Below are 17,402 nucleotides of genomic sequence, written 5' to 3'. Positions count from 1 at the left end.
GTGTGAGTGTGCATATATATTAGGCAATTATGCGCTCAGGTGCTAATGTAAAAATTCTGCTGAATAAATATGAAATATGCCTCTATCAGCATCCGACTGGTGTCCCCTGACACTAGTCATTTGAGATGATAATTGGGATAGTATGTTTGCCTTGTTCTGATGAGATGAGATATTGTGATGGTTCTCTCAGCCTCAATTTAAATGTGTATTGATCAGTGTGAGGCTCTGGACCTCAAATCAAAACAGCAGTACAACCCATACACTTGCATGTACTCTTTGTTTTTCGCATTATATTTTCAACATATCTTGAAGTCCTCGGACATAAAACATCCTTTACTGTGTCGCTTAACATAAGATGCTCGTTTGTATTTGTTCTCGCCCTCTTTTTCCTGTAGTAGTGTGCTAATGTCATGATTTAAATGAAGTATTGATCAGTTTAGGAGGGGAGAATAGAGAGAGAGGGAGCGATTGTGAGAGAAAGAAAGCAAGACCAGGGTTATCGGTGTGGATCGCACACAGAAAGAGAGTGCTAACGGATGAGACACGTTTTAAGCGATTTCGTGAAATGGATTTCTGCATAATTTTTATCTTTAATTCAGGAATAACCGTCAGACTTGTTTGACTTGTTCCGAGAAGCGATAACGGACAGTGAGATGAGATCAGAGCTTCGTCGAGAAAAAGGAATGGGGATAAAATATTTTTTTAATTCTTCTTTTTGATTGGTTTCATGGAGTATTCTGTGTGGTTTGTCCTGGGTCTTGTTTGAGTCTCCATCTTGCCTGGGACTCCCTCTGCATCAGCGACACTGCAGCAGCATCAGGCAGACTGGTCTAAAGCCTACGATCTAGGTTTGTTTGTCTTCCGTTTGCTGTCCTCCCTTCCTTTCACCCAAGCTCCCTCCTCTTCCTCTCTTTCTCTCGCTCTCTCACTCTCTCTCTCTCTTTCTTTCTCTCTCCCCCCTCCTTGCCTTCACCTCTTGTGATTTAGCACAAGAAGGTTATACTAATTAGCGGCCTGTTTAATATGGTTGGCACTCTTACTGGTCAGGAAAATGTTTGTTTGTGTCCTGTTTTACAGTCTGTCTCGTCCTTGCGAGACTTCATGCTGAAGCAGTTGTGTTTGGTGTGTTGCTTCAGGATTTCCACATATTGTTACACTTAAAACACTCTTGTGTTATCTTCTAAAAGTTATTTTGTTCAGAAATCTTTTGTGTGAGAGAATCTTTGCTCAGACAGTTTTAGCCTTGTCCTTTTTCAAGACTAAGGCAATGCAGCGACTAAGGTTCCATCTAAGCCATTGCATTGCATTGTTTACTAATTCGGTGTGTGCACTTGAAATGTTTGTTTAAAGAGGCATTAGATTTAAATAAGAAAATGAAGCTTCATCCTCTGCTACAGTCATGACAGATTTAGCAAAGCCATAGGCCTGCCCATGAAGCACAGGATTCTGCCTGCATGGGAGAATCTTTGAGTATCTACCTTGGAGAATCGGGAACCATGGTGCATTTTAGCCTTAGCTACAGAGTGAACAGTTTGGCTGCACAGACAGTGTAGTCTCTGTGCACTGGATTGATTTTTCCCTTCTTCTCGGCGCCCTGCCTCCTTTGTGGTTTAGTAGCTGGACATCCTGAAGCAAGGATCTCTCAGTTGCTGCCCGACCTACACGAGAGCTGACTGGATCTCGAGAGGAACAGTCGTATGCAGCAAAATTAGAAGCAGCTACAGAGTCCAACTCAGCAGGCCCAGGAGCGGCAGAGTCAGGTATAGTGTTCCCTGCTAAGCAAAGGTTTTTGTGTAATTTTTTTTTCCAGTAGGCCTCAGACTCAAACCCATTATGCTTCATGCACCTATCTGTGTCATACTTTTAAAGAAGAACAACATTTCGATAAGCACATTGAATAATTTTCATCCCATTGTTGCTTCGTATTGATTAAATGCAGTTTTCTGATGCCATCTGACCTAGACTTGGGTAGCTTTGCTGTGGAAATAAAGTGACTGTATATTTATAGGACTAAAAAGCACGTTATTAAGTGCAAATTTTTTTTACTTTAAATTTAAATGTATTTATGCAGAATGCAATTTTTCTTCTGAAAGGATTCACTCTATCTCACAAACAGTTGCATATAGTATAGAAGATGTATACTGTAGCAGTGGAATCAACAAGCATTTTGGCAAATAGTCAAATTCACAAATATATACAGCCAACTTTCTGGATTTTATGGATGCCTTTGGTTTTTAACTGTTAGCCATAGAGAATAAAATGCTTCCTGCCACCTCAAAAAGAAAATTAAAAAAAAAATCTGGAAATAAAAAAACTAAACAAATTTTAACAAAAAAATCTTGTTCCCTGACTGTTCTGAGAGGACTGTTTGACTTGTTGCTAATCCCCAGGAGACAGACTGTTTGTATTATATGGTCATACTTTAAGTGTTTTCAGCTGGAAACGTTTTTGTTGTTTGTCTTACCTGCTCCCCATAATTTCTTAGTTTTCATACTACTTTTACAGCCATCATTGACCATGTTTATTAAATCCTTTAGTCTCTCTCATTGAAACACAATAGGAGTAACATACTGTAATTTGTTTCTGGAATTAAAACAGGTAACACATTATTCATCATTTCATCAAAAAAAAAAAATCCATAATAACCTTTAAATGTATTTTAATTCGTGTGGTCTGAGAGGGAATCCAGGCTCCGGCAGCTCCTCTGGGGTATGTTTTTAGGTTTTAGACAGTGTAAGTCACCACTCGCTACATTGGCCTATCCCAGTTGATTAAGCAGATGAGTTTCATCTGGAAGACTGGATTAAAAAAAGAAGAAAATCTGACCACCAATTCAATTTTAGTCAAATTAAGCACCTGCCAGGGCTGATCTGTTAGTGGTGTAGGGGAACTGCAGGCTGTCTATTTTCAAATTCTGGCATTTTTCCCTCACTAGATTTTTGGCTACTGTAGATTTAATTATGTCCATTAGGAACTAAACTGAATTAAACTTGAAATCAGCTTTTATAGGGTTACGGTATTGTAGAATAAATAGAAATCAATATTATGAGCTTAGCACAAAAAGTAAGGACATTTTTATCTTTGTTGTAAAAATGTTTCTTGGGAATAAATATTATACTGTTGAAAGGCCTGTTTATTTCCCTTTAAATGGAGCCACATTTGTAAGGAAAATGCATTTCTTGGTTAAGCAACAGAGTTGAGTGTTTGGGTTGCACTCATGAAAAACTTGCCAAATCGTCTCTGCCATTGCCAAACATCTTAACATCATATTGACTGACGATTGACTGACCTCGTTAGGGCCATACCATAAGGCAACTTCAAGCTGGAGTTCCCCAAAACCAAGTTTCAGCATTACTTGGAGTAAGCTTTAGTACCATCTCCAAAATGAAGTTCCATATAACAGGGGATGTCAGAGACAAGCCGCAAAGTGTCCCAAGAAGACGGCACTACAACGAGACTGTTTCCTCACCCTCTCAGAACCATAGGCAGACTTCTACAGATTTACAGTCAACGCTTGCAAGACAATATGGCCGACGAGTCTTTACCCAGACAATCCAGAAAAGAGTGCACACAGCCAAACTCCGGTCTCATAGGACTGCCAGGAGGTCTGCCATTGCCTTTCACCATCTGGCCCTTTTGTGCTGGTGTTGGCAACATGTGCACTGAAACCTAAACGTGTGGGGGAACGTTAACTTCAGCACTGAATCCAAATTCTATCTTCGGCAGTGGGATTTTTGGGTCATAATGTGGAGAATACGTGGAGAACATTATTGTGATTGTTGCACTGATATGGAAAAAGCTTTTGGTGGAGGCAGTGTGGTGTATGGCGGCATCTCGCTCACTGGTAAAACAAGGCTTATCATCATTGAAAGCAATCTCAATGCAGAGACATATCGAGATGAGAGACTGAAACCAGTATAAATCCCATATCTCCACAGTCTTGGACCGAACTCTAGGGATCAGCTTGGGCATGCTGTTTGAGCCAGAGTAACTAGCACAAAAACATTCGCTGCAACAAACGTCATCGAGCAGCATTGTGTGACCAAGCTGGTTACCAGCATGTGGAGGAGGAGCCAGACTGTTGTGGCTATGTATGGTTCTTCCATATGTCCCTGTTTGTTAAATGAATAAAATATTAAATTGCCATTATGTTCTGTTTCTTCAGAGTTGAATCATCCAATCCAATAAATGACACCAATATCAAATGTGCTGTTTTGTATAGGTCATTTGAATTGTAATGTTCTGCAGTACAGTAACACCATCTTTTCTCTCTGTCATCTTCTTTAGCTGCAGGTAATGGATGCCTGGTGCAAATGGGAGCAGAGAATTGAAGCACTAATGGAGTATAAGCAGCAGAAGTGGAGCTCTCAGGTCAGATCTTGAAGAATTCACCACCATAGTTTCTGACCAGCACGCTCCATGCACATGCTTCAAAATACATCCCCTTGTGCAGGAGTACACAAACTTAACAATATAGGAGGAGACATTCAGAAAACAGGCTTTGGTATGAGATTATACTGCTTGCTGTAGCTGTTTTATATTTGACTAGTTTAACGCTGGGCTTACGTTCTCACAGACTTACGAATCTGGCAATATTTAGTGCTCGTCTAGCCTTAGTAAGAGCCTAGCATAGATTTGGGTTATAGGGTTAAGATTTACTTGCTCTTCTGATGTTATTTTCGAAATGCTTAAGCAAAATTACAAAAGACTTACAAACGATTTTCTACTATTCACCATATTTTTTCTGTTTTTTTTTTTTCATTAGTTAAAACATGGATAAGAAACATCTTTTTTGTGTAAGTGTACAAACAAAAATACATAACATTTAAACATAGTATAATTTAAATGGTCTGAGATGGTTTTAGACTCCAGCATCTCCTCTTGCATCAGTTTTCAGGCTTTAGAAAAATGTGGCCGTTCACAATAGTCTTTGACCAATCACAGGTATTTTTTGTCACGGACAAGGACTGAGTGTGAAATTTTTTAGTGTGAGAAGTTGGGAGTTTTCTTATTTGTATTATTCTTTTCTATTAATACTTTTTTCTTCTCAGTGCATCTTGTGAGTTTAGATAGCCAAGGCTCATCAATGAATACATGGGATTTCTCATAGATTCTAGGCTATTTGCAGCAGCATGAGCATACAGGATATATTAAAAATGTTTTTTTTTTTCTTTTTTTATTGCAAAACAATCTCTGCCAGCCTTATAGTATTTTTTGAGAAGAAGTTCAGCATGAGTTTTGTAGTGCAATCTGCTCTCCTGCTAAATTCTGGAAATGTGAAATGCTGCAAGTGGTTTGAATGGATGGTTACACCTGAATCTATGGTAATAGAAACATTATGCACTCCATACTGTACATTAATGCCACTGTTTTGCACATACCTACCTCTGTATATTTTATATTTTATATATCTTATTTTATTGTTTACTCTATTTCATTTGTAAAACATGTATATACACACTCACACACACACACACACACACACACACGTAGAAAAACATATTTAGTACACACATTCAGTAATGTATATACCTTTATATATGGTACATATATTTATTACTTTTTAGATTAACCATTTTTATATTTTGCTTGTTGCACGTTATTGTATTTTGCACAACTCTGTTGCTTGTGAAGCTTGCACACAAGAATTTCACTCGCATGTACTGTACCAGTGTACCTGCACATGTGATGTGACAATAAAGGTGATTTGATTTGATTTGATTTGATTTGATAATATGTAAGAGGTTCAAAGTGGGTCTAGTGTCTGCCTGCAATTTAACGGGATGCTGACCATGCACTGTATTGTTCTTTAGAAAACTTTGTTAGTCATTGAGTTCTTTTCTGGTTATTTTTAATCTGAGATTTTGCATCTCTTTCATTATGAATCCTTGCAAAACTATATTTGCCAGTTTTCTCTACTATCCTGTTGGATTCATTTGCCAGTTAAAACATGTATAGAAACATGAGTTGTTTTACAGAAAGTATCCCCTCAGCACGAACAAAAAGTTCAGCAACAGCAGCCAAGCTGTTCGTTCAGTGAAGCCTATAACAAAATGATTCATGGTCAGCTGTGCAAATATGCCTTAGCCAAACCTTTGCACGAGGAGCTCAAAGAGGTGCCTGCAATCAAAGTGCCAATCTGCTCTAGATGTATTATGATAGTCTGAACAGAGGAACAGAAGTTTTAGTTTCTCTGTAGGCCAATTGGTAATGACAGAATTTCCACAGGGTGTGAAACATGAGTATTTTAAAATGCTGAAGAGAAGCTATCAGTGGAATAATAATCATTTTTGCTTTATTTTGTTTAAAACTGTAGCAGCAATTCATCATTCACACATTAAAAAAAGAGACAAAATTCTAGTAGCCCACAGTTTGACACACCTGGTTAAAACTGTTTCCATTGTTATAAAAAATGTGGTAAGGGTTAGAAAACAATAAATAATGCACACTTTGCAAAATACTTACAAAATATTCACCTTTTTGTATGTATTCTGTATTTCTTGGTGGCTTCAAACGCCTCAGCCATTGCTACTAGATAAGATATAAAAAAAACAGCATTTCCACTTTCCACCTCATCAGTTTGTCATTTCCCTCCCTGTTTGTCTGACTGTGCTGTTGTAATGAAAGGGACCAGGACAACTCCATTTTAATGCCCTTGGTTTTTCAATGAGGAAGATTACATTGAAATTAGATTTTAAATCGCATATGAGTGTAATGTTTGTGACTTTTTCCATTTAAAACAGGCATTTACTCTGTCAGGAACTGGCAGATACATGATGAGATTGCCATTAATTTTCATTGACTGGAGATGGTAAATCACCAGGTCGCACTCTCAGGATATCAGAATAATACAGTATTCCCCCACCTTTCTGTTTTTTTCATCCAGTTTTTAATGACAACTGCAAGGAAGGTTTTGAGAACATTTGACAATGACCAGAATTTCTCCAGTAATTAGTGATAAAATCTGGTTTGACCATCATTTAAATCACGATTATAGACTAATGTAGTGTGAGTAAACTTGTAAAACAAATAGTTGTAGTTTGTCTTTAGTGAATACATCAAGCAACTGCAGTGCAATCTGTAAAAAGTATGGGTTTTTTTCTTGAATATAGTCTGTTGGACCTTCTTTAGCAGCAATATCGCCATCATTTGTTTCTTGTAGCTTATTATCAGAGTTTAATAATGATACAGTGGGATTTTCAACCATTTCTCACTACAAAACTGCTTCAGCTGTGCTCATGAATATTTCTGGGTGTCTTGACCAAAAAGTCTTCTTCAGGTCATGCCACAGCATTTCAGTTAGTTTAAGGTCAGAACTCTGAGTTGACATTTCAAAACACAAATTTTCTTTTTTATCCATTCTATTCATTTTTTTAAAATTGTTATTATATTTATATTTTTGTTATGTCTTACTGCATCACCCGACCTCCTCCAACCTTCTTGCTGTGGACTACTACTCTGTCATCCTCCTGTAAAAATTTCTTGATATTCACATTTCCCTCGCTGATTGCAGGGCATCCAGGCGATAACATAGCAAAGGAGCTCTAAAACATGGTGGTTCCTCCTTTAAAAGGTGGTGTTTTGGTGGTGGGGCTGGTGATCTGCAGGCTCTTTTTCTTAAAGGTAAATCTTGTTTTTTTTCCCCTTGGTCCATAGAAACTAACTCCAGATGTGTTGTAGAACATCTAAGTGGACTCAGAAATTTGAAATGTTTTGTTTTGTTTTTCATTTAAAAAAAGTAGATAATTAAAGATTTTACTGTGCTGTATAGATTTTGGCAGGAGCTTTGCTGTTGCTTTGCATGTTTGTCTTATTGTGGATACATGAACATCCAGGTCTTTATAAATTCTGTCGCAGCCTTTTCACAATTCATGTATTTCTAGAGAACTTCATCTACTGTTAAAGTTGCTGTGATCAAACCAGGGTCCACCCAAACCAATTATTCTAGAGAAGAGCAGTAACCAGTCTTCATGTGACTTTGTTTGTAGGGAGTGACACCTCTGCAACGTACAGTTCCATCTAATTCATATGTAAAAGAAACAGAAAAACTTAATGAAATGTACATGTTGAATATCACATAGGAATACTGTGATTTACTCAATGAAAACATCCCCTCCCAAGTTGCATGTTTCTCATACAAGTCATGCTTACTTCAGTTATCTTTAGAAGTTAAAATAATTCAAGGAAGCAATTTTGTATGAGAAAAAGTGGCCACGGAGTAAATCATATTAAAACATACAATGACATTAGACCTTAACAGTTACAATTTTAGGGAAATTCACAATCATCCAAAACAATTTCTTTTCCTATTCTTTTTTGCTCCTATTAGAGCATCTCAGTAACTGGAACACCTGACTCTAAATAGCTTTTGGAGAAAACAGCAGGAGAGAAGTTCACTTGCTTTTTCTGCCTGGGCTGTCAGTGATTACTCTGTACTCATTAAGTGATGACTTCCAGAAAACATTTTCTATGATTGTGACTTATAGAGTTATAAATCTTAGACATACAGCTAGACTTATAGGGTTGGACGATATATCCTCAAAATCGTATTGCAATATTTGAAGAAAATTCGAGATACAACATTTCTGAAAAAACAAAAAATGTTATTGATGTTTGCAGCTTGCAGGCAGCAGCAGTGTAAGTAAATGAAGTGTATCTTTCTTTTCCATTGAGTTACTGTCATTGACGACACACTTCCTAATTTGAAATATGAATCTATTGAAACAAGGTGCCAGCAGCAGCTGCATTATAGTGCAATAGTGGCGGCAGCATTATATCTAGTGGCAGAACATAAGTCAAGCACAAAAGTAGCCTAAGTAATGTTTTCCCTCTAAGTTTTAAGTAAAAATATAAAAGAACTGCTTAACAATAACTAATTTAACCTTGTAACTCTTCAGAAGCTGCACAGGATCGTCACATAATAAAAGAAAAATATTTTTCTACCTGTGATGCCGTGTCTTGGGTCGAGCTTTTTAACCAGCTGCTTAAAGCCCTGCTTTTCCACCACATTCCCACATCATTAATTTCCATACTCTGTTTGCACTTCCTGTCATATGGAGTGCAGCTAGTGAGTGCCACAGCGACACTCGGTCATTTGTTTACATTTGGGTTGCACATCACCAGCTGTTAGCATCTCCTCCTTCATAGCCTGTTTGTACTTGACGGTGTGTTTTTGCCTCAACTGGCGAAACAAGTTTGTTGTTTCCACCTTCAGTAGAAACGGTTTTCTGCATATTTTGCAAAGTACTTTGTTGGAGATTGTTGAACCAGCTCATTGTTAGGTTCTGAATAGTCATTGGAGGCTGAGACGTGGCTCTTGTGGCTCTCTCAGACATGCCTGGGTGTGTCTCATTGTTGTATGCTTTAGGAAACTTAAGGGTATGCCATTACTACTATTACTACTATTTTCCTATTGCAAAAAAACTATATAGGTATTTTTGTGGACAATATGATATGGCACAGCTTAAGTGATTCAGATAAACATCCTAAAAAGTCCTGGTAATTCCAAATAGATCAAAGACTATGAACTGCAACTGTCATTCTGCACTTAAGTGAGTTTGTTGTTCAGTTGTAACGGCGTGGAAGAAAGACTGCAGAAAGTCCCCTAGTGGGGCTTGAATGTAAGGACCATGAGCATTAGCTACCACAAAGATATGACGGAGTTATACAGTGCCAGGATAAAAGAGACAGATCGGGAGCAATGTTCTTTTAAAAAAAGAAGTAAATTGTGATTTTACTGCTAATTTTTGAGGAAATGTGTTATATTTTACTTAAACAGGTCATAGATCTAATTCTGGCATCTAAAATGATGTTGAATGTTTTTCCTGTGTCCTCATCCTGGACATGTTTACTTTATTATTAATGGAAAACGTGCATTCATTAGCCTACACGGTAATTGCTAATAACGGTGAGTTCCTAGGTTGCTAAAGTAATCCTGTCACTGTTGTGGTTATTTATTAAAAAAAACAATGAAATTATTGTTGCATTTCATAAGAAGGGTGCATCTGCAGCGTGGTAAACAGGCAAGAGCACCAGCATGACTGCACAGAATATTCATAGTTATTTGTGATGTCTACAGCAATACATACTGTACATGTCTTCACATTAGTTCCTTAGGTTTAGTGCATCGCCTCTCTCTCAGTTATCCATTATGGCAACACTGCATTATTTTATTCACTGGAGGTTTAGGAAATTGTATGTGAGAGAAAAGAGGATTTTATGCATGCACGCTGTTGCAGGCATACAGTAGAGGTTTTGTTTTTATTCACGCACATGTGCATTTTTTTTTACACGTGTGTGGGCACATGTGGGTTTCTGGTATTTGTCTCCTCCATCTTCGTGTCACCTTTGTTGACTTTGTCTGTGCTGCTGCAACACTGTGCCCTCCTGCTTTAATGACGCATATATCCTATCTCCAGTCGCTGCCTAATCCCAGCAGCGCTAGCTCAGGAACAGATTACTGCTTCCAGACACCAAAGGAGAGAAGAGTAGTGAAAGGTGGGGGTTGGAGGGGGAAAGAGATGCCTCAGTGATACAATATACAGGCAAATCGAGGAGGTCATCGCGTGCATGTGAATGTGCATACATATGTATGCACTTTCACATACAGATGGTTAACATAACAAACATAACCCACTGCATTTGCCTCTTTTTTTTTCATACCGCATGTTCATTTTCCTTTATTTTCCCTTTAAGTGCAAATAACCACTGAATTAATTTAAATAGATTTATAGCATCTAACAATGCAACAGGGATTGGAAAATCTCCATAAATGCATTTTGTAAGAAAGTAAAATACAAAATATAAGTTGTTGTTGTAAAGCAAGGACAGTGGAAATCTAATTGTTTTGCTTTCTTCTGACTTGAGACTTGAGCAAAGACCTTAGCATGACTTGCAGAGTGCCCAACAAGGCTGCCTTATTCAGCAGGTACAGTTCTCCCAGCTGCTTACACAAGAGAGTCAAAATAGTGATTTTCTGTGTTAGGGCATCCTCCATATAGCCTTATTTTATTTTAGTGTTTTGTTCACATTATTATTGCCATTGCGGGATCGCGGGTTGTTGTTGTTGGGTTTTTTTTATATTTACTCTTGGCTCAGCCAGACACTCTCTGGCCTGCTGGGCTTTTCTATGAACTGCTATACATGTTCTGCTTGGTTAGCTGCTACTTGCTTCCAATATGCAGACTCAGTTTTGACGATTATTTAAACTGCATTTGATATTCTCTGAAAACATTTACATGACAGAAGCACCAGGACGGATAACCCTTCGTCACACGGCTGTCTTGTGGTTAATTAGAGATTTTCTCTGGCTTCTCGCGCAGTTGTAAATAATTAGGAGCGGTTTGTGCTGAAGTGGTATTGTCTGTCCAGCAGCTGCTGTCATCATGCCAGCTGCCTCCCAAGAACATGACTTTTAGGACCAATGATTGCTAATAAAACATTTGATTGAGAGAAGAAGAGAGTGAGAACCATAAACAGGCAGGATTCTGCCCTTTAATTTCACCATCTCCTGAGAATTGGTTTTGCTGTGCTGTAGAGTAGGTCCCACACACAAGCAGTTTAGTTGTCTGCCCAAGGACTGAAATTTAATTTAGCCAGTGTGTTGTTAGTGTGGCTGTGTGTGCGTGCCTGTGCATGTGTTCTGTTTGTGTGTGTGTGTCTGTTGTACTATCTTTGTATGTGCCCGTGCGTCTGTCAGTATGAGTCTGTTTTTTTGGGGTTTTTTTAGTGCTTCTGTGTAGAAAAAAAAATATGCATGAACTGCATATTTAAGAGTTTGTGCTGTAGTGCTTCTGTGTGTTTGCTTTATTTTGTGATCTTTTATTCTCTAGTGACTTAATCATTTTTACACTGCTGGGTTACTGCACTACCATTTTACAGTGGTTGCACAGAGACGTTTATTTGCTCACACTGCTCTGTTGTTTTTGGATTTGAATTCATTTTTGTTTTTGTTTAAACTCATTTATTTATTAATTTATTTTTTGATTATCACTGTAAACCTGAAAAATGCCCCCAGTTACTGTTGGCATCATCAGTTTGTTGTAGAAAACTTTTTGGCTGTAATTTACTTTAGAGTGTATGCTGATTGGACATTATAAAATATAACAGCTGAATTCTTTAACAGTAGTTGCAATGGGTTTTCCGCAAACTGGCTGCTTTGTAACTATGCTTTGTGTGTATGTGCGCGTCTGTTTATGTGTTTAGGTGCAGGTTCCTGATGAAAGCCCAGAGCAGAGGCATATATCAGAGCTCCAGCACTAATAAAAGGCCAGCAAGCTGTGCTCCTCTCCTTCTGGGAACAGCGCTGCTTTTTACTGCTTCTCTGACAGCAAGATAAAGTGCCCTTCCAATTAGAAAAATATTTGGCCACATACCTACCAACAATGATCCTAGGTTTTTATTTTTCATGCCATTTGATCAGGAATCCTTGCTATTTTTTTTTTTTTTTTTTTTTTTTTTTTTTTTACAGCATGCTTTTTTATCATCATGTCCTGGGTATGCACATGCTAATATGCAACCCTCCCCACCCTCCAGCAACACCATTATGCTGTATAATGAAATAATGGTGTTTTAGGGTATTTTTATTTTGGTCTTTGTTTCGTAAGGGTGGGGCTGCATACGCTTGTGTTTTGGTATGGGTTCAGGACTGAGGCTGTGTGTGTGTTTTAGCATATTGCATGAGAGGATTCATGCTGCTGTGCGTGTTTGGGTTGATGTCATTCTTGTTGCCCCTGTCATCCGTCTCTGCCTCATGCAGAATTGTGTGCACATATACTTAACTGCTGACGCTAGTCTCCATCTCTGTTTAAGAAAAGTGTAGCTAGATGCTTTTTTTCCCCCCTTCTTTCCAGAGAGTGCATTAAAATTAAATTCTCTCTTGTTGTTGTGAAAAGAGGCACACGTAAAAAATAATTGGCTGTAGGAGAGAACAAAGGGCTGGCTCCTCTCTCCTCCCTGCACACCACAGCCAGGCATTAATACCAAGCCTGCTGCATTGTTCTGCTGTCTGCAGCCATCCCCCTAGCCAGACACTCAGCTCTGGAGAAGTCACTTTTAATGTCTGATAATCAAGGTGAATTTTCAAAAAGCTGCCATTTTCAAATGATGGTGTATATATTATGTGCAGATGGGAGTAGAGGAGCCCCGTTCAGTGAGAGAGAGCGCTCGGGCAATGCGAAGTGAAAGAGAGACACCTAAAGGCCTTAGAGGGAACTGCTGACTGATTTGTAGCTCTCTATGAAGGATGGATGCCAGCTGGAATATCAGTGTCACTGCTGCAATTTGTCTGATAGTTTACTTTGAATTTTATTAAGCATGTTTTGTCTTTTTTCAAATGACACCACGGTATCGGCTTTAAATACATGGTCTAGTGTTGCAACATGAATATGTGCGTCATGTGGTTATGGAGTGTTAAGGAAATGTATTTCTTGAGTACAGATGCTGCCTGCTGTTGCTTTATGCTAAAGGGAGTTCTTTTGCAGCGTTATTGGGGAATCAGGCGTCTAGCATCAGAGCAGTGGAGCTCCATTTCCCTGCTACAGGGCACAGGCTCATCTTCCTATTGCTCCTCCCACCCCCCCCAACCCCTTTTCCCCCACCACTAGGTATGATTATTTCTCCTCCGCTCCACCGCACCATTATATTCCAGGTCTGCAGTTACCCCTCCCTGCTGTCATTTTTCATGGCATGTTTTTGCCCATGTGCAGCACTGCACATTTATACTGTGCCTGTGCAATATGTTAAGGAGGTGAATATATGCAGTGTGCAGAATGTAATAAGTATATATTTATTTTCTTTGCTGGTGATTTACTGGTTTTTCTGGTGCTTAAGAAGAAAGGCCGACTCTAGCCATGTATCTTAACAAACATGACTGCTGCGTATGCACTCGCCTCCAAGGCTTTTTACTCACCGGGGAAACCAAATTATACATCTGAGGCAGACTGGTTGTTTTTTCGTGCTATGACTGTTAAAACCCTTCTTAGTATTTTGGGATATAAGCCTTGCAAACGACGGCCGGGTAAAGTTTCGGTAATTCATGTGGCATTTCCAGCAATGTTGGTAGCTGATCAAGTGATTGGTTTGTGCAATGTGTATACTTAAAATACACCTCGCATAACTGACACCGAGCCAGCCAGCAAACCAGCCACCATCAGCACAGTTTGATCACGACTTGCTGTTTTCTACCTTCACCTCTACCCCTACCCCCCCTACCCCCCCCCCCCTCCAATAGTCCTGGAAAAATATAGAACTCTCCAAAATCAAAACACAAATATACAACACACATACACACATCGGTTGAAATTGACATTATGCTCAGAGGGGAAGTAGATCTAACCCTGTGAAACAGTAGGATTTAAATGGATTCTGTGCTGAGAGCAGCACGGTGCACAAGTCTCCCTCTGAGAGGCTGTCACAGTGGGAAACTTGCAGATTTGTAGAGACAATGGGGGGAACAAAGCCCTCTTAAAGATACACTACCTAATTTTGTTATTGTGTCCAGTTATAAATGCCAGAATTTCCTCTTCGCTCATTTGTGATGAGTTTAAAAACATCAACAGCGAGCGGGAAACAGGTAGCAGGAAATTTGAAGGTGCAGTGGGAAGCTACAATAACTATAACAAAATCAGGGAGTCCGCTGCAGACGTGACATAAAAGTATGATCCAGTCTGTATGAATTGATTTTTGAAGCTGACTGTAGAAAAGACAGTTTTTATTGCACCACTTGTGAAATCAAATGGCAGCTGCTAACTTGCATACACTTTTGCTGACATAAAATTTTTCTTTTGACACTTTTTATTAGAAAAAGTGTACTACACACTGAGTAACAGTGTATGCATTTTTTTACATGGACTATTATCATTATTTAGATATATTCTGTGTTTAAATTCAGCCTCTATATACCACTGTCTGTGGGCAGCTGTGAACATTAAATATATATATATATATATATTTTTTTTTTAATCAAAAATAGTCCCACATTATATTGCCGCACCTAGAAGTGTACAGTCAAACCAAACAAGAACGATCAAGTTGCTTTTTTGTGTTGATTCATAAAAACATACAAAGCTGAATACATATCAGGGCTCACACTGCCTGTTCATATCCCCCTACTATGCACCTAATACCTGATACGCTACCTTGATGTAACATTGTTTATAGATAACTAGGTTTTGCCTTCAATGTGATTGCATAATAGCCAAGCATTCAAATGTGTGAGCTCTTTATTTCTTCCCTGGCAGTGCTAGTGGTAGCATTATTTTTCTCTGGGTGGTTGGAGGGCACACTTTCAAAGTGTTGATCTCAGCTGTGGTGCAGAATAAAGACGGGGAAAGGAGGAGGAGAGGGCCGGAGGCATTCTGGTGAAAGGATGTGTGGGGAATCTGGAGTGTGGAGAGAGAGAGAGGCAGCATTTTGCCAGTCCAGTGTGGCAGAGCAGGTCTGGCTTCATGCCAGTCTGGGCACTGTGCCCACGAGGAGGCAGTGTGTGGCTAGCACTGACTGTAGCATAGAGAGACGAACAGATAGCAACAGAGAGACTGAGACACAAGTGCGTCTGTGGGGGGTGTCTGAGACTGACTGGCAAAAGAGGTTTAGTTTGCATTTGCATGTGAAGTGGTCAGGTTGGGGTACAGGAGGGTGGAAAACGGCAGGGAAGAATGAGGAGAAGGGCTAGCCAGTATTATGTCACCAGCTCTATTACTGATCACCGGTGTGTACAAGGAGCGTTGGTTAAACTTGCAGCTGAATTTGTATCCTGCTCTTACCGATGAGGAGTCGATGGAACAATTGGCACAGTTCATTTAATCAGGCATTTGTTGTTTCATTTAATCATGCATTTGATTGTCATTGTTAATTGCTTTGTCTGCTGTTTCTTTATGCACTGCCTGAGTAAATTCTTTCTCTATGGGACGCAAATGTTATCTTTCTGCTTTGTATGCATTTACATATTGTTTGCCTTTCTACGTATTATCTCTCCCTCTCTTCTTCTCTCTCTCTGTTCTCCTCTTTGTATCCTTAAAATATTCTGCACACCCCTCAGCAGTTCCGCATGGCAGACAGCCCTAATATAATCTGTGCGTCTGAATTCTAATTTATACCGTCAGGATAAAATAAATAGTCTGCAGTTAATTATGGGAAGCCGGCTCCTGGCTTTGCCCCGGTGATTTATGAAGTGCACGTAGGCATTCTGCAACGCATTTTTCTTAATTTATTTTTAATCTGTCTTTCAATTAATTTAACCGCAAACGTCTTAATGATGGCAGAGGGCTGCGTTAATGAGGCCTGTGAGGTAAAATGAACAGGCACTCGCCCCTGTGGGGTGGATGTTAGAGGCTTTGAGGATGGGGTCATGCAGAGGGTCTCGTGCAACCCTAGCAGTTCAGTTTCCACAGTTGTTGTTTTTTTTCTTTTCTTTTCTTTTTTTAACCTTGTCATCTCTTAACACAAACCCCAAATCTGTAGTGTTTCACTCAAGGCAGAGGATACAGTTTTCCAGCTTATTTTCTTGCCTTTTTTGATTCTGTTTGTTCACGATGTGCCACAAAAATCTTTTGAATCATTTTACTTACAGCAGTGAATACAGTACAGTGTCAGTTGTTGTCAATGATTGGCGCCTTCACACCCACCATCACTGTGCTTTAAGGTGATTCATTCAACTGTTGTAAAGGAAGTGCCACTCTTTTCCCAAACTACGCCTATTTTTCCAGTCATTTTGACACTGCTTGATTGTCCAATTCACGTGTCTTGTAGACTACTCATGAATTCAGCCCATCAATAAACGTCATAATCACAGTGGAATCGAGTGACTCAAGTTTTGTTCTTTTTTTTGTGACTAATGACTTCACAGTAAAGTAGAGATGTAGCACAGCTCTCCCAACCTGGCTGTTTGCAAACTGACCAATTTGAGGAAGTGCTTGTTTTCTCTATTGTGAGACTCGTGTGGCTTCACAACCATGTGTATCTTCTCTCTTGGCTCTCCAGAGGATGGAGAGAAGGCTGCAGTCACTGTCTCACAGACAAGAAAATGCCTCGTACGATTAAAAGCATTTTATCCATCGTTTCACCCCTTCTCAAATTAGACCAGCGTCTCCACTGCACTTGTTATGCACCAGCGTTTTCTGCCAATTAGCATTGAGTGCGTTCATCTCTATGCTGGCAGGGCCTGGTGTGAGATCGGTAGAAGCCAGTGTAACCGTAGTTGTAACTGTGGTGGTCAGCTACCAGACAGCACACATCAGCCTACACCATTAGGGACATCCACACACAGCTCCCCGAATCAGGATGCTCTCATTTACTTTTTCCACATCCAGCCGTTTATCTCTCTTTCCTCTGCTCTCTAACTCCCTTCTTTCTCTCTTTTTAATTTTCCTCTCAAAAACAGATCCCACATTAAGCAGCCAAGC

At 39.4% G+C, this 17,402-nt stretch overlaps 1 long non-coding RNA gene across 1 annotated transcript in view; it reads left to right on the top strand.

Moving 5' to 3' along the window:
• Window positions 1-1,631: 1,631 nt before the first annotated feature.
• LOC120441207 overlaps window positions 1,632-17,402 on the top strand; it is a 28,656-nt gene continuing 12,885 nt past the window's right edge. The window contains exons 1-2 of the long non-coding RNA XR_005613883.1: window positions 1,632-1,760; window positions 4,288-4,371. This is a non-coding gene — a long non-coding RNA (uncharacterized LOC120441207). The remainder of the gene's footprint in view (window positions 1,761-4,287; window positions 4,372-17,402) is intronic.

Source organism: Oreochromis aureus, linkage group 1 (assembly GCF_013358895.1).
Source record: "Oreochromis aureus strain Israel breed Guangdong linkage group 1, ZZ_aureus, whole genome shotgun sequence".
Classification (NCBI taxonomy): domain Eukaryota; kingdom Metazoa; phylum Chordata; class Actinopteri; order Cichliformes; family Cichlidae; genus Oreochromis; species Oreochromis aureus.
Note: the sequence above shows the minus strand (reverse complement) of the source record. Positions and strands in the feature narration are given on the sequence as shown.